The sequence below is a fragment of the Triturus cristatus genome, chromosome 5_2 (genome assembly GCF_964204655.1).
Source record: "Triturus cristatus chromosome 5_2, aTriCri1.1, whole genome shotgun sequence".
Lineage (NCBI taxonomy): Eukaryota > Metazoa > Chordata > Amphibia > Caudata > Salamandridae > Triturus > Triturus cristatus.
Window position 1 is genome coordinate 459,319,378 of NC_140588.1, and position 22,455 is coordinate 459,341,832.

Consider the following 22,455-nt stretch of genomic DNA (forward strand, 5'->3'; position numbering starts at 1 on the left):
TCAACAGGCCAATTCATAATACTATTCCAAAGTACACATTGAATTTTCATTAGAAAGGTAAACAAAAAAATATAAACAATCTTTAGGTGGCCACAGTAAGATACCTTTGTTCAGCATTTCCTGCACAAAATAAAAGCCAAAATATCAGCAAAAAAAACAATCTACCAAAAATCTTACTATTTTAACATTTACTTTCTTAAACAAGCAGGGAAATAGAAAACAATGAAAGAAGGGTGCTTACTCCCTGAGCACTACAAACACTGAAAGATCAAAAAAATCGTAATGGAAAATCATATAGTCATCACTTACCTAGTTTTTCAGTTACTCAGGGTATTATCAATTGCAGAACCTTATTTCAAACTATTAAAAATTGTGTCAATGCTACTCCAAAACTGAAAATCCCAGCTTGATTGCTATTGCAAACAAGATAAACAATGTATCTTAATATCAACTAAAAGAAGAAACTAAAAATAATCAAGTACTTAAAAAAATATGAAAGTGTATCCAGAGTTACTGTAAATAAGTACTCCAAACTAGTCATTCTAACAACTTTCTGACAATGACTTTCTCTTCAATAAATCTACTACAAAATCTTATAACCTTAATGCTCTATCTCACTAAGTTTGCTTAGTTTGTGTGCTCATGTCTTTGCCACAGTGATTATCAAGAATCACATTCTTCTCTGTGTAAGAAACTGGGTTGCTGGCTGGGGGGAGTAGGGGTAAAACATTAACCAAACATAACCCACAATCTTTGTCAGGCAGAAATCACAAGCAACCCCTAAATTAACCTGTGCTCAGGCCCTTGGATTTTTGGCACAGAGCAGTCAGGTTTAACTTTGAAGCAATCTGTAAAGTATTTGAAAACACAACACAAAAGGGATCCCCCAACAGAATAGAATAAGTGAGTAATCTTTCATAAATAAAACAAGACCAAAATGGCAAAATTCCAATCAGTAGAACCGGAGATATAAAGGTTTAAACTTTGAAGTGAAAATAGCACCAAAAAGCACAAAGCACGAACTGTGGACATCTGGTCATCCTAGACCTGGAAAAACTCACAAGTTCAGAGCTGCCATAATAGAGGATGGGCTGGCTACAGGGACCCAGTTAGGACTGCTAAACAAGAGTACCTCTGTGGTTGTGGAGCGTTGCGAGATCCCGCACCAGGGATGTGTAACACAGCCGAGGGGAGTTGTTGGTTCCTTGGAGCTGGGAAGTTGTGATGCTAGGTCTTACTTAATCATTGAGAATCCAGTTAATGTAAAGTCTGGCATCGAGGATGCATCACCCAGCCGAAGTGATGGATCATTTGCGAGGAGCTGCTAGTCTGCAATGGGAGAATCTAAGTCGTCATCGAGGCTGCCGTCGACAAGAGATTAGTGTTGAGAGGACCAGTGTTGGTGAGGCGTCTTGCAGCAGTGGTTCCAATGTGGGCTGCGAGGTGTACACAGAGTCCTTGTGTTGGGAGAATTCTCACAGCAGAGGCGATGAATCGTTTCTGCTTAGGGTTTCACCATGCAGCAGAGGAGATGCCTTGGTTCTGCTGGATCCACACATAGGCTGGAAGAGTCCCTTCAGGCCCACTTCCAAGGGTCCAGGACTTGGGTGGTACCACTTTGCAGAGTACGACTCACAGATGGCAAAGTCCAGGTGCTGGTTTCAAGGTGTTGGAGTCTTTTGTCCCTGAGGCTCTAGTCAGGAGGCCAGACAACTAGCCCTTGGAGTCACTCTGGGATCCTGGGTTCAACAGATGCAAGTCTAGTCCTTCTCACCCAGACAATAGGGCACCAGGTAGCTGGTCAGCATAGCAGGCCAGCAGTCCTTCAGGACATCAGTCCAGCAGATTGGCCGGCATTTCAGCAGCACAGCGGTCCTTCTTCCTGGTCCAGAAGTGTACTGAAGAGGTGGTGTCTGAAGTCCAACATTTATACCTGGTGCCTCCTTTGGAGTGGTTGATGCTTCTAGAGGTTTCTCTTTGAAGTGCACAGGTTTCCTGCTTTCCCTGTCCTGCCTCCAGACTAACTACAGGGGGTATGTAATCCTTTGTTTGAAGACAGGACATATCCTATTCAAGTGTAAGTAGGGCTGTGCCCAGATATGCCCTGTCGTCCTGCCAGTGATGGCCCATCCTGGCACACCTATGCCCTCTATTGTGTGTGGCTGTCTAGGAAATATACACAAAGCTCAACTGTCAGCTAAAACCAGTCATTAGACCCAGAGACAGACTGCATGCATTAAATGGCTAAGGCACGAAAATGCCAACTTTCCAAAAGAGTCAATAATAAAAAGAGGTTGGGCACTTCGCCGCAAACTAGATTGGGCCTCCTTAAACTTTATAAACTGACAGATTATGTAGTTGTCAAATATTACTTGTCTTTACCAAAGAAAGGACCAATAGTATTATTTTATTAGCCTTTGTGTTTTATTTCACTTTTCTTCTATATTAGATCCAAAATTTCATATGCTTCAATGTAGGGCAAACTATTTTGGGGAAAACAAAATCATATGTGCACTTCAAAATATATTTGACATTGCAACAAATGCAAATACCATAAAACGACTAAAACATTAAAGTGAAAACAATGTGGTTGTCCCATCAAATTCAAAAACCGAAATGTAAATGATCTATCTCAGACCAGTCTTTCATTTAACATAATAATACCTGTCGGAATGTTAAGTTTCTCTTTCTCTATACACTATATCCTGCTGGTGTAGGCTGCCGGGAGCCGCTGTCTCAAGATTGTTTTTACGGGAACAGTGGATACCTTGGTAACCTTTCCCAAATTTTGTTAATTTAATTGCGGGTCTTCTTCACCCTGGAGCATAGGTCAACGCATTACAAAGCCTCAACGATTTGGGGGTTTCTCCTCAGGACCATGACTAGGTCAATGTCTGTGGAAGATAATGTGGGACAGTGTGTTAACATTCTAAAATGATAGAAAATGCTGTGTCTTTTATGTTAGCCCAGGCAAGCTTCTCTGCTTTTAATACTTGGTTTTTGTGTAAATGAATACGAATATGATATTGTTTGGACAGTTTTAATTTTTAAACTTTTACTGTTTAATTTACCTCATTTGTTTTAGTAGAACTGCCTATTGCATTTACTTTTGGCTTGCTTTGTTTTCTCCCCTTGTCTTTCTCATGCAACAGCCCCTCAGGAGGCAGTCTCCACCAGTCTGCATCCTGAGTGGGTTATATTTTCTCACTTTGCTCTCCGGTCCACCACAGATTGGCCGATTGTGCAGAGAGAGCAATTACCTTTCTCCCCCACTTCATGAATGCCGTGTGAACCACCATTTTCGGTGGTTAGGGCTCCAGTCATTCTACATTCACTGGGGAATGTCTATTTAGGACGATGTGAGCACAGGCACGCCGCTAGCCGAGGCAAGCTTCACTGCTTTTAGTGCTTCGTTTTTGAGTACATGAATGTGACATTGTTGGACAGTTTTGATTCTTAAACTTTAACTGTTCAATTTCCCTAACTTGGTTTAGTAGAGGTGCCTATAGAGTTTTTTTTGGCGCACTTTGTGTTCTCCTTTTGTTTTTTTCACAGTACTGCTCTTCGGACAGCAGTCTCCACAAGTGCTACTTCCTGAGTGTGCCTCATTTTCTCACTTTGACGTCCAGGCTGCCACGGCTTGGCCGATTGTGGGGAGAGAGAGCTATTCTCCTTCTTCCCCACTTCCAGGTTACCGTGCGAACCATCATTTTTGCCGGTTAGCGCTCCAGTCATTCTAATTTCACTGGGGAGAGCGTATTTAGGCAGATGCAAGCATGGACTTACCGCTAGTGTGCCAAAGGCAGACCTAACACAAGCCTGTCTGCACCTTTCTGCGCTCTACTGATGCAAGGAGCTAGGACTGCTGTCTCTTTTAATAGTAGGGTGAGCCCCTCGGAGAGAGTGCGTTACTCTGCTATAGCACTCCGCCAATTTAAAGATAGTTTTTTTAGCCTAGCTGGGTGAGTAACTTGCTGCGTTTTGCTCCATCCATCTGATTTGGAAGGCAAAGTCTCCTGTAGGGCCTCCAGGTTCTCCTGCATTGATACTTCTACTAGGCCTGGGACCTCTGAGGGAGAGGTTTCTCCTATATAATTAGATATCCCCACTTGCTGTTTGTCCCAGGGCAGCTGCTAACGTTACTTGGCCTAAGTCCTCTAGCCTCTTCAAGAAGTGCAAAACCCTTCTGTGTACCAAGAAGTACATGGCCACAAATTCTTCAGAAATCTGGGTCCTTCTATCTTCCTTTTCATCAGACCTATGCTTTTTTACTAAAACCTGGCTGAATGTGACAGCTCTCCCTTGCACTCCGTTAGCACTTCCAGGTAGTTACCAACTGGTTATACTATACGGAGAAACCAGGCCAGGAGGTTTTGTTGTCATCACCTTTAGGCATTCTGTAAAGGTCCATCAGATTGATACAGTTTTGAATGACTGGGTGAACTGTGTATTTTTAAATTGAGCTCTCCGCAGAAAACCATTAGAAGGGTACGCTTATCTACCACCTGCCCGGGTCCTCGAAAGAGTTCGGCTCGCTGTTAGCTAAATGTATTTCTCCTTGTGTACTGGTGTCAAACAACTTTCTCCTTTTGGGAGATTTCACTTTTCACAGGGAAGACATTCTAAAACCAGAGGTAGGCCAACTCCTAACCAACATGGAAATGTTAGATCTTCATCAGAGAGTGGTCAGCTCCACTCATGAGGCTGGTCACACCTTAGACCTAGTTTTCGTCACATCTGAAGTGTGATGCTCCACTTCCCCTTGCTTAGACCGAACAGCATTTAATCAAATTTCAGATCTCAAAGGCCGTCGTGACTCGTGACCAATAAATCTTTCAGAACTGACAAAAGAGCCTTGAGACAGTGGAAGTCTGTCTCTCCGGACTCATTTTCTAAAAACCTTCTCTTGTTGGATTCTTCACAGAGCTCTGATATAAACGCAGCATTGTCTGGCTACCATAACTCCCTCTCTTTAAAGTTCAACAGGATTGCTCCTCTTGAACAAATAGCTTCCATCTCATGCGGACCATAGGGTCCATGTGAAGCTAAGAAGCATGAAAGCTTACCGCAAAAAACTGGAGGGACATTGCATCAGTCCAAAAATTTGCAAGGATAAAGAAGCTTATAAGACAATGCTCACTAGCTATCACAGGAGAGTAAGAGAGGCTCATAAAACACATATAAGTAACAAAATTGAGCAAGCTGGCAATTCAGCTAAAGAACTCCCTGACCGATTTGTTTAATTAGAAAATAGATATAATATATGAAAAGTTTGGTAACCATTCCAGGCAGTTAGATATCTGAGCTAGTTTTAACTCACCTTCCTTTTACACGGTATTTCACTTGGACAGATAGGTAACTTTAGATCATATTCTAGGGATGCTTGATAATGTTAAATCTGGTTCTCCATCCGACCTGCGTCCAACCTGGAATCACTGCCAGTTTTTTTAAACTAGATTACACCTTCCATTTTGTCTCTTTTCAATCTATCCTTGGAAATGGCAACATTTTCATCACTTCAAAAGCCGCATTGGTCTCTAAAAAAAAAAAACAACGCATATCCTAGAAACCTTTCTAACTATGGCCCCATCTCTCTTTTCTCATTGTTAGGTAAAATCATGGAAATCATGTAAAATAAACAGCTTATGGCGTACCTAAAAGGGCATGATGTCCTTGATTTATCTCAATCTAATTTTAGAGCCTTTCCTAGCATTGAAACTATGTTAGTGGCAGTCTCTGATACAATCTGACTGGCTCTCGATTCTGGCACTTCTGTAATATTGGTGCTGCTGGATTTGTCAGCAGCTTTTGACACTGTCTCTCATGCAAAACTTATTTAAAGGATATATGAGATAGGCATTTACGGTAAAGCCTTACTTTGGATTGTAGACTTACTGGACAGTCGAACAAAGACAATCATGTTAGGTGCTTTTAAGTCACACACAATGCCTATTAATGAGGGGTCACTCAGGGCTCGTCACCGAGCTCCACATTGTTTAACAACTATGTAGCTCCCCTTGCTCAGATTGTCAGAACATGTGGTTTTGAAGTAATATCATATGCTGACAACACCCAGCTGGTTCTTACAGTTGGTCAAGTCCTGGAAGAAGTAAACATCGATTCACAGATTGTATGAGATGAGAATTACTGCCTGGATGATGAACAACTGTCTGCAACTGAACAGAGACAAAATCGAGATAGCACTGTTTGGTAAAGTTAAGTTGCTCTGGTCTGCGGGCTGGGGGCCCCCAGAACTTGGGGCAGCCCCATCACCTAGGCAGACAGTGAAAAATCTCATTATCAGGTTTGAGCAGGCACTTTCCATAAAAGATCAGGTTGCATCTGTCTTGGTTGCCTTTTTCGCCACTATGCAAGTATTAAGGAAAGTGTTCCCCTGGCATTCATCCTCTGCTAGGAAGACTCTTGTTCAGGCCCTAATCATTAGTAGTGTGGACTATGGTAAAGCCCTGTTAGTAGCGTCCAATGAACCACTAATATCCAAGTTTCAGGTGGTGCAGAACATCGCTTCACGGCTGGTATGCAACCTTCCTTCAGGATGCCTTGTTCAGAGCTCTACACTGGCTGCAGGTCAGGAAACGTTCTGTATTGAAGTTATGTTGTCTCTTATGGGTGAAGGTCCCATCTACTTACAAAGAAAACTAAGCCACTACCTTACTACCAGAAATGTCAGATCTAAGGACAAAGCCTTGCTGATTGTGCCCCGCATTTGTACTTCCAGATATGGTGGCTGATCCTTTTCCTACCTTGCCCCTTCTGTCTGGAATCAACTTTCGTTCTATATTCACTTTTGTTCTGATTTTGTCAAGTTAAAAAAACTCTTGAAGATGTGGTTGTTTCAATCAGTTGACTGGCTCTGGGTTAGTGAGCGTCTAGACACACCTACGTGTGAGTCATTGCGCTATATTAAGTGATGATGATGATGATGATGTGGGATGTGTAAATGCACACTGTAACCCACATATGACATATTCACTCCCGCTACATATCAGGTCTAATCCCAACCTACTCTCATTTCGAAAGCAGCTGAAAACTTACTTGTTTGCTAGATCCACCTAAGCTCGTCTCCACCACTCATCAGTTCTGTTTTTTGCCTTAGCGCTTGGACGCCCATTGGGCAGCAACCGCGCTTTACAAATTACAATACAATACAATACAATATTCACTTCCATTCCACTGGCATCTCTCTTGCATCATTTACCATTGCCTTATAGAAAAGGTAACAAAGACAGCTATATAAAATCAAAGCATAGTACATGTTCTATGGCGAAAGAACAGATGGTGTGGCACTTTTTAACATTGACAGTGCAAACAGCCAGCAAAACCAGGCAGTCAAAATGGGGGTGCCATGAAAAAGCCAATGTCCAATCATATACTCTACAACTACAAACCCATGAAAACCAGATCTTCTTTTTAACTTCTACTTTGAAAACTCTTAATTTTTCACATTTAAGGACATGTGGCCAAATTTGAGCTCCATCACACATAGATGACAGGAATGTGTTGATAGCTGACCTATCAAACTCAGCCCTTGCATCTCCCAAAATCATCCTCTAAGCTGAAGCTCGCCTTCTAAATGTTGAAAAGAAATCTGATCAAATCACACCCATTCTGAGAGAAAACTACATCTCCCCTCTTGGTGATGATAGCATCTACTTCAAAATGTCTTGCATCTTTCCCTTCCCAGCTATCTGAAACAGAATCACTTCATGACAGGAGGTAAAAGAGACACTTAAAGTAAGTCATGGTTACTGCTTACAATCTCTAATACAAGAAGTCACAAAGCTAAAGCTAAACCAGACATTCTCTTTTGACAAGCCAAGAATCTGTTAAAATTTACACGAGGAACTCGGACTCAATCCAAACCTGCTCTCCTTAGGAAAAGACTTGAAATCAAACCTGTTCAATACTTACCTTATTGTTTGTTTTATTACTACAACTGTCAATTATGAAAGTTTTATTTATGTAACTATATTTCTCTTGTTGCCTTTGCAGTGCTCCATTGCCCCTGTAACTAGGTCAACTTTTTGTAAATTAAAGTATGAGTACTGTACAATAGACGTTCTGGAAAAACAATCTTTTGCACTGCACAAAAATGACCTTTAAATATGTCTGTCGTGCTGTTCACATAATTGAAAATCCATACTTTGCAAGGCGATCTGTGCATCAGCCATAATGAATTATTTTGGAAGGAACAAGATAGGTGGCTAAGGATGTCCTGCGCTAAGAGGAGACTTGTTGTGATTTCTGCACAATACATCAAACAGCTTTCTGCCAGTTACCAACTTCCTGGTTTCCACTTACAGTGATGGAGTCCTTCCTCGTGTATTCATTCAAAAAGGAAGAAAGCCTTTTGATCTTTGGCGGACTTCATTAGTGCAATTTGAAAACACTGCTGTTCGATGTTTTATGCTGCTAAATAAATAAGTAAATGATGAAATCCAGAAAGCAGGTCTCACAGGACCTTGCTTCCATCATAGTGTTGAGAAAGTAATAGAGACACACAGATGATGGACGGAATGCAGAACAAATCAAAACATTCACCCTCAGTCAAGAGATCTGGGTTAAATCCATAGTTCTTTTGCTCACCATGCCCCTGCAGTTTAGACCTGGCCATAATGCAAATCGATCTTGACCATGTTCGTCATGGGAACAGTCCAGCCTGAACTGCCAGGCCAGGTCCTCCCTGAACTGGAAACAAGCATCCTTGGACCGGTTTCGCGGTTTCACCCCTTATCAGCCAGGATAGCTTGAATCCAGTGACACAGTGAGCATGGGACCCACACCTGGGCATACCGAGGCCAATTGTGGCGCTACATGAAACACATAAAAGTTGATGGGAGGAATGTTTGCAATTTGTCTAACCACTGCCGATCGCTCAGGGTAGCATCCCAACCCATCGTTCACCGGAAACAAGCATCCCGAGGCCTGTTTCGTGGCACCTGCCACACGGTGCATGGACGTTTTAAAGTGTATTTTTTCAATTGAGGCTTGTGCTGCAGGCTGCAGCACAAGCCGCAATAGAAAACATACACTTTCTGACTGCTGTGGAAGCGGTCGCATCATAATATGGAAGCCGGACCACCGACTCTTTGTCGGGCGGTCCAGTTTCCTCTATGATGCCGGTCGGACACTCATCCGACCAACATTGTAATCAACCCCATAATTATTAGTCAATTAAAAGATTCATAAAAATTAACTATTTATATTTAATGATTACTTTATTAATGTCCCACCCTATCCCCTTACAAAACTAGCAACCCTCACCTAAAATGAATCTAAAATAAATCAATATGACGTATGATGTACAAAATTATTTTAAACCACATACTTACTTAAAAATATAAATTAATTAATAATCAATTATTACTTAATTAACTTCCACCTCTATCCCCCCTACAAACACAACACCACACTACAACACTTTTAAATACTAATAGCAATTAAAATAAATCTATATTGCTTAAAATTGAAAACTATATTTAAAAAAATGATAAGAATACATGAAAATAACACTACAAGAGTAAGTCGTGGGTAGCACTGGGAGCTGTCGGATGCATTTAGGATAGAGAGGGGCGTGCACCAGATGTGTATGTTAGCGTCGACACTCTTTATATTGTACGTCAGTGATTTGGCTGTAGCACAAAACTTTACAAAGAATGACACTCCTAGAATTGGCCATAGAAAAGATTCCAACCTTGTTATTCACAGACGATACTCTGCTCATTACCAAGACCTTGAGTGGACTACAAGCAAATATATTGCAAACAGTATCTAAAACATTGAATACTAGGTGGCCCCTTCACTCAAGAATTGAGACTAACAATTCACCTCTCGACCGGGTACATGATTTTGTTTATTTGGGGGTGACACAGTCCCATAACTTTAGTTGGAAAACGAAGGTCAGCAAGAGCTCACTCAAAGACCAGCAAGAGTTGGGGACAAATCTCAAGTTGGCCAAAAAGATTAAATCTAAGAATCTAATCCATGTGCTCTGACTTTATAAAGTTAAAGCAAAAAGCGCTGGCCTATATGGTGCAGAACTGTGGGGCCACTCTTGAACTAATGAGATATCTGTAGCAGAGAAATGTTTCCTTACACAACTCCTTATTCTTCCCCAAAGCACACCAACACTTTCTGTACTCCAGGACATGGGATTGTGCCAAATATATTTTACAATCCAGCTAAGACCCTTACGACCCAATTAAAAAGTCGGTTGGGAAGCCTCTGACGGCTGGTCAGAGGCTTTCCAACCGACATTGTAGGTTTAAAGTTCAACTGCCGTATTATGATGATGGGTGTCAGAATTTAAACTGGTCGGAGAATCCATCTGAGTTCCAACGGGCTCAAGGAGCCCATGGCCAGTCGTAAAGGCCTTATAATCTCTTAAGGACGGACTTTTCAATGGCGGGATTGTGCTGTCGGTTTCCGACAACCAATCTATGTCGGTCTTTCTGACATGGATTGGCTGTCGGAAACTAAATTTGGGGGCCCCTAGTGGGGCCACCTTCACCTGTGGCCCTCCGCATTTGGCCCCCAGTGCCCCCCTGAAGATCCCTGCCCTGTGTGGCAAGCACCTGCCACATAGTGAAGGGATGTTTGAAAACATCCATTTCTCTATGGAAGCTTATGCTGCAAGCATTTTCTACCCACCGCACAAGCTCCCATAGAAAAATGGATGTTTCCAAATGATGGAGTCGGAACCGCCGACCTGAGGTCATTCAGTTCCCATTCCGCAACTGTGTCATCCACCCAACATCGTAATCAGGGCCTTATTGTTCTGGCATAGGATTTGGACGAACTGGAGCCCTACATATCTCCCCGTAGAGAACTCCTAAACTCACCAGGTCACTTGAGAATCCCTTGGCTCTTAAAAGAATGTTTAAAGCTCATGCCCTGGATGCTAATTAAAGATCGGTGCAGGGACTACCTGTGGGATGGGCAGATCAGGAAGTGCTCCACAGGAAGTCCAACAGATCTTTTTCTAGGCCACAAGATCTCTCTGTGCTACGAACCTACACTAGATGCCATACAAGGCTCTTTTACCGGTCAGCTTTAGATGAATTTTTATTATGGAATGTTCCCTTTTTCAGATTTTACAGAGAGATGGGGGAATTCTAGTACCTTAGCTATCCCTCCCCTATGTGCACTTCCGGTCTTGACACAGCCCTTCATTTTGTTTTCCTGTCCCCTGCTCTAAGACAGCCCCGAAAGAAATGGATTCTCCATATGTGCCGAATCCTAGGCCTAAGGTTTCTCCAGGCAACCTTAAGACTACTGCAATCTGACAAAAAAGAGGGGATAGTATGGCAAAGTTCCTACACTCAGTCTGGATACTAGGTAACCGTGCAGGAAGGTCAGTTGAATAAAAACCTTGTATGAGTCCAAATTCCGTAGAGGCCTAGCTGAAATTGGGTCACCTGTCTGCTTTACGACCCCGGCTTAAATTTCTTTTTTCTGGGTTAAGTTTAATTTTAGGGTTCTATTGAATTTTAATTTGTGATTATTGTATTTAATGAACTGTTGAATTGATGTATGAGTTTGAAATCCGATTTTTTTATTTGAACAAAATTAATAACAATTATACAAACAATAATAACACCTACAATTGATATATGCACTAAAACACATTAAACTAATCAAAAAGCAATATTTTAACAACTTTTACACTGAAAACGATATACAAAACAATGATATTCTTTTTTTTTTATTTCAGTATACTTTTTACAACATATGACATTTAACATATAACATATAACATGTACTCAACAACGCTTTGTTGTTACAGGGCAGCCCACAGTGGCTGGGTTAGCTGTAGTACAATTCTGGTAGCTTGACTGTCCCCTATTCACTGTCCTCGTATGGGAAAGGTGTTATTTTCCTCTCTATTAACCTAACAACGGTATTACTTACCTAAGAAAATGACTTTCCTGACAACAATATTTCTGCATCGCGATATTTTTGTATTCCAATATTTTTCCCAATATTTCTGTCTACCGATATTAAAAAGTCGATATTTTGTCCACATACCATACTAACAAATCAATAAGTGCAGCCCAAATTGTAATTCATGACATTATTTGAAAAGCCATGTGGATCCTCTCATTTCTTGAATACATTTACTTCAGCTCTTTGCAACCAGTGTATTTTTAAAATTTCAATCTTCAAATAAAAAATTGAAAAGTTTAAAAAATAGTCAGAAATCCAAAGTAACAGTAGCCAGAGTCACAAAAATCAAACTCATTAAAAATATTTCTTAGTCCATTTGTTTTTCTTGGTGGTTCTTGGGAATCTCCAGACAAAAATCAAAGACATGTCACATTAATGTCTGTTTCATGCAGTTCAAGCTTGTCAGGTACGTCCTTTCAGGAGCTGTGTACTTCTTGTTTGCAACTTTTTATCTCGTTGATTTTCTTGTTGCGCAATTTGTTGTTGTACCCATTTCTGATGATTCTCCAGTATTCATTTCAGTCTCTATGAAATCACCTCCTTTAACTGCTTCAGACAATTCCACACCACTTTGTTCAGGATCATTTTGCACTGCTCTATTTCTCTCTCTCACATTCAGACAACTAAGCTTGAGGCAGATCAGCTTGAGGCAGATCAGCTTGTTTTTCTCCCCCCCGCCCCTCTCCCCCACCCCCCCTCTGGATCCACATTTTAAACTTGGTTTTGCTTTGGTGATTCAACAGCTTGTTTTATCGTTTCATCAGCAGCAGCATTCACTCTTCTTGTGTGGCAAACATTGGTATGACTTCACAGTGATGTTTGTCACCAAGATCAGTTGGCAGGGGCCCTTCCAGCACCCTTCCATGCCTAATTGCCCCACATGCTTCTTGATCAGGATCCACTATCTGTATCAGCTAGCTCTTGTATTATTCCAAAATCAAATCATCAGTGATTGTAATCAAAGCTCTAGCTGGAATATCCAGGAGTCTCATTTGCCTTCCTATGAGCACCTCATGAACACTCAGTCCCGTTTTCATAGGAGTCACTACGAGCTAGGTTAAGGCTCAGAGGGAGTTTTAAAACGATTGTTTTTAATCACTGTACTAGTTTTTACTGTTGGCATTTTCTCACTACGTGCATAACTGGGGAGCTGTATTATAGCTAGGGGGTGCGATTTTAACGCTTATTTGCACTTTGCAGCTGAGTTGACGCTGACGCTACTAAAGGGGCTGATGACGCGACCGTGCAGCGGTACAATCTGAGTCACTACGAGCTGGCTTAAGGCTCGGAGGGAGTTTTAAAAACGATTGTTTTTATTAATTACTGCACTAGTTTTTACTGTTGGGATTTTCTTACTACTTGCACAACCGTGGGGAGCTGTGTCATAGCTCCGGGGGCGGTTTTAACGCTTATTTGCACTTTGCCTAGTTGAACTTGAATCGTCGCCATATTGGTCAGCGCTCTAGCAGCTGAGTTGACGCTGACGCTACTAAAGGGGCTGATGACGCGACCATGCAGTGGTACACTCTGAGTCACTACCAGCTGGGTAAAGGCTCAGATGGAGTTTTAAAATGATCATTTTTAATTACTGCACCAGTTTTTACTGTTTGCATTTTCTTACTACTTGCACAACTGTGGGGAGCTGGGTTATAGCTCCGGGGGTGATTTTTAAGCTTATTTGCACTTTGTCTATTTGCAATTGAATCGGTGCCATAGTGGTCAGCACTCTAGCATTCGAGTTGCCGCTGGCACTACTAAAGGGGCTGATGACGCAACCGCGCAGCGAACGCGCACAGTAGGCATGTCAATGGCGCGCGAAAGGCAAGCCCTTCTGTGCCCGTCCGTGGCCGGCCGGGGCCAGGGGCCATAAAACCTACACGTTCTCCCATAGATATTTACGTGTATACGTTGTCCCAGCTTTGAAAGTTAAGGGAGGTAACTAATGGTAATTGCTTATATTCTATGTCACCGGGTTGCAAGAACCTCTACTGCACCCATTGTTCCTTCAAACTCTCCCTGCTTTTTAAACCACAAGGTGCTCTGATTCACCAGAAAGCCTAAAAAATGCCTCTGCTTCATTGTAGGTCAATCTCTAAACATTCGGCGAAAATCTTTATTTTGGTAGAGGAGGAACACCCGGAAGCCTTTTTCCTAACCGAAACATGGCTAAACAATGGATCTGACCCCGACCTTGCTCAAGCCCTTCTTCCAGGCTATCTTATCGAGAGACAAGACGGAGAATCAGGGAAAGGCGGCGGCATTGCTATCTTATATAAAAGCCAGCTCAGATGCAGCATCTCTGCAGGTCCTCTTCCAGACTGTGAGAACATCTCATTTGCGCTAGGATTCTCACCCACTCTTACCTTTTCAGGCATTTTAATTTACCGTTCCCCTGGTGCACTTGGTCAATTCTGTAAAGTTCTCCCTGACATGGCAGCTAATCTAGCTGGCACCCCCTCTAACTTTAATCGGCTAGAGGATCTTAATTTCTAAATTCCTTTTTTTCTGGGTTCCTAACTGTCCCACATTGTCTGTCAAGTCGGCTAGAAGCTTGACATGTCTATGGTCCAAACTCCTGATAGAACAGTGGAGCACGGTCTTGAAAATACCAAGCCGACCCATGATCCTAATCCTATCACAGATAATGATAATTTCAATAAGTGGATCGAGTCCTCCCCAAGACGTGGATTCAAAACTTGACTGGCACCAACAGAACGGCGTGGTACTCCCCTAAGCTCCGTGAGCTCAAACAGATCTGTAAGAAATGTGAGAGAATATGGAGAAAGGACTTTTCTTTAGTAAATAAACTGAAATACAGGGAAGCCATACAAATCTAGAAAGCGGAAATAAAATCTGCACAAGCATCGCACTATGAAGAAATAATCACTCCGGCAGCTAATTCTCCGTACAACGTCTTTTGTGTTCTTCATTGTTTGTCCCTCTTGGTTTAGTTGGATGCAGGCTTGTGTCCCACTTATAAATTGTCTTGTCTGTATTGTTCCTATTCAAATTTAAAATATTAAATATCTGACCTGTGTCCGGCTGGACATGTTATACAAATATAGTACTAACTGGGTCTATATTAATTTCCCCCCTTTTTACTGTTGTTTCCCTAGGGACCACTGTTCTTAAAAAAAGACCCGTATGAACCAGCATATCGGGTGGAGAGAGCCGGCATGCTGGGGGTGTCATTATGCCTCACTCCTCTACTCGGGAAGGAGACAGCTGCACGGGAGTAGTGGTGAAATGCTAGAGGGAGGCAAACAAATTGCTGGGATGGGCGGGAAAATTGACTAGCCAGACTCCATTGTGGGAAGGCGAACTCCTGAAGGAGGTAGCAACACTAACTGGCTTTGGAAAGTGGAAACTTATAAGGATCGACCGCCTGGGTGACGTATGGAGGGGGGATGCGCCACTCACCTTCGAAACCTTGCAGCAGGAATACACCCGGCACCAGATGCAACAATACCACTACCGCAGGCTCATATCCGCCCTGCAGCGACACATCCAGCAGGGTACCCCCCTCCCGGAATAGTCACCTCTGAAGGATAGATTACTCCTTGACCCTATCGCCTAAAAGCCAACCTCTGCAGTCTACCGTAAGCTAATAAACAATATGCTGGATACCCTCGTGGCCCTGAGAGCTGCATTGACAGATGACCTAGAGGGGCTTGGATGACACAGACTGGTAGGAGGCAATACAGAGTCCTAGGGAGATTGCAGTGCGGTCTCGCTTTAGATTAGTACAAACTAAAATACTGCATCGTACACACTACCCACGCACACACCTATACACCTGGGGCAAAACGCACTGTGTTAGGGGGTGCCAGCCGGAAGGCACTTTCTTCCATATACTTTGGGAGTGCCCTGAGATAGTCAGATACTGGAAGGGGGTGACTAAGGTGTTGTCCAGAGTCTCCGTGGTACAGGTCCCGATGGATGCTAAATGGCTCCTCCTTATGATCAAAGATGACTCAAATTGGCCCAGACACACGGGAATTTGGTTAGCCCTGGCAGCCTGGGTCGCCAAACAGAACATTTCGAGGTGGTGGGGGAGCCCCCTCTCTGCCTTCACTGAGAGAATGGAAACGTGACCTCGATTGGTGCCAACGGGCCAAGGAAACTGTATACAAAGGGGTGCCGCTCGCAGGCGAGGACTTTCTTCGTTTTAATTGTTTTTACCCGTAACTGCCCCGGAGGAGCTGACAGGGCATACAGTAAAGCGCAACTTACCTTCCAAGGCTGCCATTGTTGCTGGGACTGCGAGGACCAGAGTGCTTAGCCAGATCTTTGCTCACCGCACCTGGGTCCTCTTCCTGGCTCCCCCTCTCTTGGCTATATCACTCACGCCCTCTTTCACGTGAGCGGGATGCGTGCGGGGCGCAGTCCGGGGCGAAGCCCGGGCAAAAGGCGGGCCCGTTTAAGCCCGTTCAAGCACGGACAAGACCGGACCGGGCCTCTCCCCTTGGCTTTTGTCGCGTTCATAATGCAACCAATGGCTACCCGGAAGAAAACATTGCCGTCATCTCCCATGGTCCCATGTACATTGGACAATTTCCTTATTAGGGCCAATTCTGTGGTCAATAACGAGCTAAATATACTAGAAAGACGCCTCTCGGAGGGTATTGAAAGTACCAGAAGATCCTCATTAGGTCTACTTGCATCGGTTAGATCTCCTGAGAATATGAACAATTCCCACACTGCTTTAATGGACAGTATTGATCAAACGATTGATTCAGTCTTGCAGGAGTTGAGAATTAGTATATCCTCTCGGCGGGACTCGCTTCAACCTATCCCCGAGAGCTCATTGGTCACCTTATCTGATCCTGTTTTAGTTGGGGGGAGTGAAGCAATGTTGAAAGCAGTGCACGGTGCACGGAAGGGAGCTGTACCTAAAAGGAAATGCGTAAGGAAGCTTAAGGGTGGGAAAAAGGCAAGAATAGATATTATTCGTGAAGCTCCAGTTGAGTTCGCTCTCAAGGGGCCAATTGAAACCCCTATTGTAATATCTACTCCAATATGTGAACAAACACTTTCTCACCCTCCTTCCTCCACTTCCGCTGAGGGAATGGGAGGAGACAAAGATTCCTTAATTAACACTCTAGCAAACGCCCTCAAGGATTTTTTCGATCCCTTAATGGTCAGATTTGATTCCAGTAATGTTAGGCTAAAAGAAATAGAAATGGCTGCAGGGGTTATTATTAGTAGCTTGAAGAACAATGGTATGATTTGTCCCCAAATCGAAAGTGTACCACAATCGAATTTGGTCGACGCCACGTTACCGACTATTTCTAATTCTGTTGGTCTGTCTAAATCTACAGGACCAAACCATAAAACTTCAATAGGTGAACCCTCATTACCCCCAAACTTACCATCCCCTACTGGTGTCACGTCCCCAATACCACAGAAACATTTAGCCTACCCTCCTAAGTCCCCCAATCATGCTCCTAAACTGGACCCAATCAAAGTAGGAAGTATCCTTAGTGGTAATGGGGATATCGGCTATAGAGTTCGGGGTAACCTAAGAGGGAAAGATGTAGTGAACCTACCCCCTGAGGCAGCTCCTTATGTAATAGTTCTGGCCGGAGTTCCCGAGCTTCTTAATCCTGACCAGGAAACTTATGACTCTTTAAAAAACAAAGTTACCAGTTGGTTGAATACTCACAGGCCCCTCCCCCCATTTATGACAGCTGGTGTTCTGATGGTGAGGAGGATCAGCTGGCTGGGAAACACCATGAAGCATAGTAAGGGTGATTGCGTTGTGGTGAATTTTAGAGACCCCAAGACTGTGTCATACATTCTTAACTGGAGGGGGAACCAGGGTGCCTCATCTATTCAACCTCTTTCATTATCTTCTTTCTACCTGCCATCTAACAACTATGCACACACAGGGAATGTTGATGATTGGATAAGGGTGGGACCAATTTCTCGCAGTCGAAAGCCCACCAACCCTAGGTATAACCAGTCCACCTTGAATTACTTTTCTTGCTATAATAGGTTTAGTTGCCTTGAGGAGGTCGATTGACTGCAAGGCGAGAATATCTCCTATGGAGACAAGGGAGAGCCTCGCTGTCTAACACCGACCTTGGTAGTTTCCCTCCCCGACATCGACCATTCTCGACTGACCCCTATTTTATCGGAAGAACCTACATCTGGAAATTCCCATGACATCCCCAGTCGTCGATCTTCACTAAAAATTCTCTCCTGGAATATAGCTGGCCTTTCCAATAAGCTCAATTGTCCTGAATGGGGCTCATTCATAGACCTGCATGACATTTGCTATTTCCAGGAGACATGGGCTAGGGAAGAGCACCATCATGCGGGGTTTGCTTCCTTTTTTCCCCCAGCGAAGTGGGGAGGTAAGGGTCGACCCTCAGGTGGTTTTATAATCTGGGTTGCGACACACTTGGGCTGTAGTGCCACTGTTTTGGATACAGGGTCTGCCGATGTCCAGGGTATACTTTTGAATTGGCGGTCTGGCTTACATCTGGCCTTGATTAATGTATACTCAAGACCGGTTAGTTTTTCTGCAGAGTCAGGGGCCGTTGAAGTGTTATCCACTCTATTGTTTAAAATCCCTGAGGGCACTATCTTAGTGGTGGGTGGAGATTTCAATTCCCACTTTGAACCACTTGAGGGGTTGCTGGATGCTATTAATCAGGAGGAGGATGACCTATGGAAAATTCCATCTGTGGTGGGACCTACTGTAAGATCCTGGACTCCATTGGCTCTACAAATTACCTCTCTAGCACTGGCTCATTCTATTAGAGCATGTAATGGGCGAACAAAATCTGACAATCCCTCCAAGCCTACCTTTAATAAATTTGGTAGAGAGGCTCAACTTGATTATATCTTTGTCCAGTGTAAGGAATGGCATCGAGTCCAGGATTTTATGGTGCTCTCTAGGGGAGAGAGCGACCATAATCCCCTGATTTTAGACTTCCTCTTACCAGGTTTCGGTAAGCCTGAATCTCTATTGCAACTAGATAGAAATAATACTCTTGTTCTCTCTAATAATAGACGTAGGGTAAAATGGGCTAAACTAGCCAGAAACTCAGATGATATATCTAAAGTCTATGCTAGTCTCAGCCCAATTTTGGAAGAAATGGCTGTCATCACCCTGCATCAACCTCTGTCAGATTTTAATTGAAAAATTGCCGTACTTAATAACGTATTATACTCCAGCTTAATAGATATCTTGAATCCATTAGCTCCCTTTAGGACAAGGCCATGCAGGAAGTACCCATGGTATAACAGGGCGTGTAGACTGGCAAAGACAGAATTGATGAATGCTTTAAAGGGAAATGATAGCAGAGATGTTATTCGCCAAAGGAGGCGAGCCTATCGATATCTTATTCATCACGCTAAGCAGGAGTGGGGTAACGAGAATTGGGCTACCCTAACAACTGCTTTGGCTGATAGGGACTCACGGAGGTTCTGGCAGATTGTGACTACTGGATCAGCTGTGCCGGATTTTGCAATCAATCCGAACATTGCTCCAGAAGCTTGGGAAGACCATTTTAGTCTTTTATATAAGGGCGACTCTCTTACTACGGAGCCCCTCTGGGATGATCTGTCGTTGAGTGATGTCCCAGAGACTGATTCGATTAATTTTGCTCTCGCCGAGGTACAAGCCGCAATTTCCTACGGGCAAAGCTCCAGGGCTTGATAGGGTCCCCGGAGATTTATATACACATGAACCTAGAGTCTGGGCACCCTACCTCTTAACATTTTTTAATGCCATTTCTATGGGTATGCCGATTCCCCGCACCTGGTTGGGTGCGGAGGTGGTCCCTATTTTTAAGAAGGGGTCACCCCTCCTCCCAGCTAATTATAGGCCTATCAGCCTGATGGATTTAGCCCAAAAACTCTTTGCCAGGCTGATTTTAAACCGTCTCTTAGACTGGATTGAGGAGTTTGAGATTCTGAGCCACTACCAGGCTGGTTTCAGAAAGAGTGTATCTACTACTGACCAGGTTTTTAGACTGAATATGTTATATTGGAAGACGGTCAAGGTAGAGGACGGCTCCCTTTACACCGTCTTTGTAGATCTGCGTGCAGCCTTTGATCTGGTCCCACGCATGAAGCTATGGGTTGTTTTGCGTGATTTAGGAATTCCACCTTCCCTATTGTATATTATTATACGACTCCATAGTGACAACTTTGCCAAGGTTAGGTGTGGGAGAGAAGGTAACCTGTCATCTAGCTTCCCTGTTAACAGGGGGGTTCGGCAGGGTTGCGTCCTGGCACCAACCTTGTTTTGTCTTTATGTAAATGGTGTCATCTCCCATTTGAACGCGGTCCTTAATAGAGACGCTCCAAAGGTCGCTGGTACAGGGATTTCGGCGATTATGTTCGCTGATGATACCCTGTTACTTGCTAAGTCCCCAATGGGTATCCAACGAGTTTTGGACGGCTTTGTCTCTTTTTGTCACGATCGAGGGTTGGAAATAAATACGGCTAAAACAAAGTTTATGATTTTTAATCCCCCGAAATCATCGCGTCCTAATCCGACTATTGACGGTGTTAGTTTGGAGAGAGTTAAGATGTTTGAGTATTTAGGACTGACCGTGAATGAGAATTTCACTTGGACTCAACATCAGATTAAATCCCAACTAAAGTTAATGCAAAAAACCGGGGGGATCATTAAACTTTGGAATAAATCTCACATAAAACCTATTGGCCCGCCACTTGAGATTTATAAAATGCAGGCCAGAGGGGCAGTAACTTATGGCGCTGAGTTGTGGGGACATAATTGCGCCCAAGATATCGTGGCCATCGAAAATAAATTCCTTCGGCATTTACTATCCCTTCCTAGTAGTACTCCCCTTCTCCCTCTTAGGTTAGATCTAGGAATAAGATCCATAAAGGAGGAATTAGGTTTAAAACCCCTAACATTTTGGAGGCGTTTATGGGTAACACCTGAACTTATTGTTTACAGACAAAAACTTTTGGAACTATTAAAATATCCAATCATTCAAAAACTCCCTTGGCTAAAATATATAAAGGAAGAGTTTGACAGGCTGGGCTACTCCCTTTTGTGGACAAAACCAGAAGAGGCATGCAGAACTATATCCCGCAAAGACCTGGTCAGTAGGTATTATGAAACTAATCAGTCTGTGTGGTTAGCGACTGATAAGCTGGGCTCAATGACAAGTTCATTTTTATTAGTGAAAGATTATTATAAGCTTGAGACAGTGCTGAATGATATCAATCCCACTGGTCTCAGGAAATTATTTCTCCAATGGAGATACAACTCCCTTCCAATCAGAGCTCTTACGAGCAGATGGCACCCTCCATCTATTGTAAATTGTCCTGTCTGTACTGAGAAGCCAGAAAATGATGTCCATGTAATGTTTTTCTGTCCTTCGTACATGAAGTCCAGGAAGAAGTGGATTCTTCCCCTATGTAAAAAATGGGGTTTTAGGAATCATTTGGATGCTTATCGAATACTAAAATCTGATTTATCTCCACTAACTGTTTTTGCTGTCAGTAAATTTTTAGCTGCAATGTGGAACATCAGAAGAAGATCTTTGGTATAATGAGATTATTCCCGCTGTATACGATCTGCTTAATGTCAGATGATTCTTCTAGAGGACATATTTTCAGGCAACACTGACAATCTTTAATTTCATGGTTAATATCGCATCGATGACGTATTGTTTCTGTATATTGGAAATTGTCAATGTTTTGTTTTATTTTCATATGCTTGTCTTTTGTGACTCTTTGAAGTCGAAATAAAAAATAAAGAAATTATACAAAGGCAGAGGGTGTACAAACAAGTAGGAGAAAATATGGTCACCGTGGGGTAAATACAGAGGAGGGTGTATTGGAGCGGATCAGCACCCTGTATAGTACAATTGTAAGAAGGTGTGACTCTGAACTGTCTAAGGAAGCCACCTTGCGAATGGTCCGAAGTAATTGTTGAGTTTGCTCTGCTGTAATGTATCTTATTGGTGACCATGTATCCTTCGGGGAGGCCTGAGTGTTTCCACTGTAATGTTAATGATGTGCAAATTAAGGTAACTGTTTACTATGAATGGTTGATTGAGCAAAAAGTTAACAAAAAGATTTTCACAAACAAAAAAGTGTTAGGAATGTGGGGGTGAAAGGGGGAGGCATACGATGGCTGAAATCCTTCCTGGTTTTCGAAGGCAATGCTGCGTCCAAACTAATGTCTCTTCGCTGCGGTGTTACGCAGGGATCTGCCTCGAGTCCCACCCTGTTTAATGTAAACATGAGCCTGCTAGCAGAGCTAGTTCTTCCTTTTGGAGTCCAGATCATCACTTATGCTGATGACACACAACTGGTTGTAGCCCTAAACCATCCGGATAACTCTTCTACTGGCTTATGTCCATGCCTGGAGAAGGTGGTTGTCTGGATGGAGCACTCATACTCGAAATTAAATGGAGATAAGACAAAGCTCATGCTCCTAGGGAATTCCACTACTTTTGATGCAAGAGTGCTGTGGCAAGCCTGTCTTGGCCC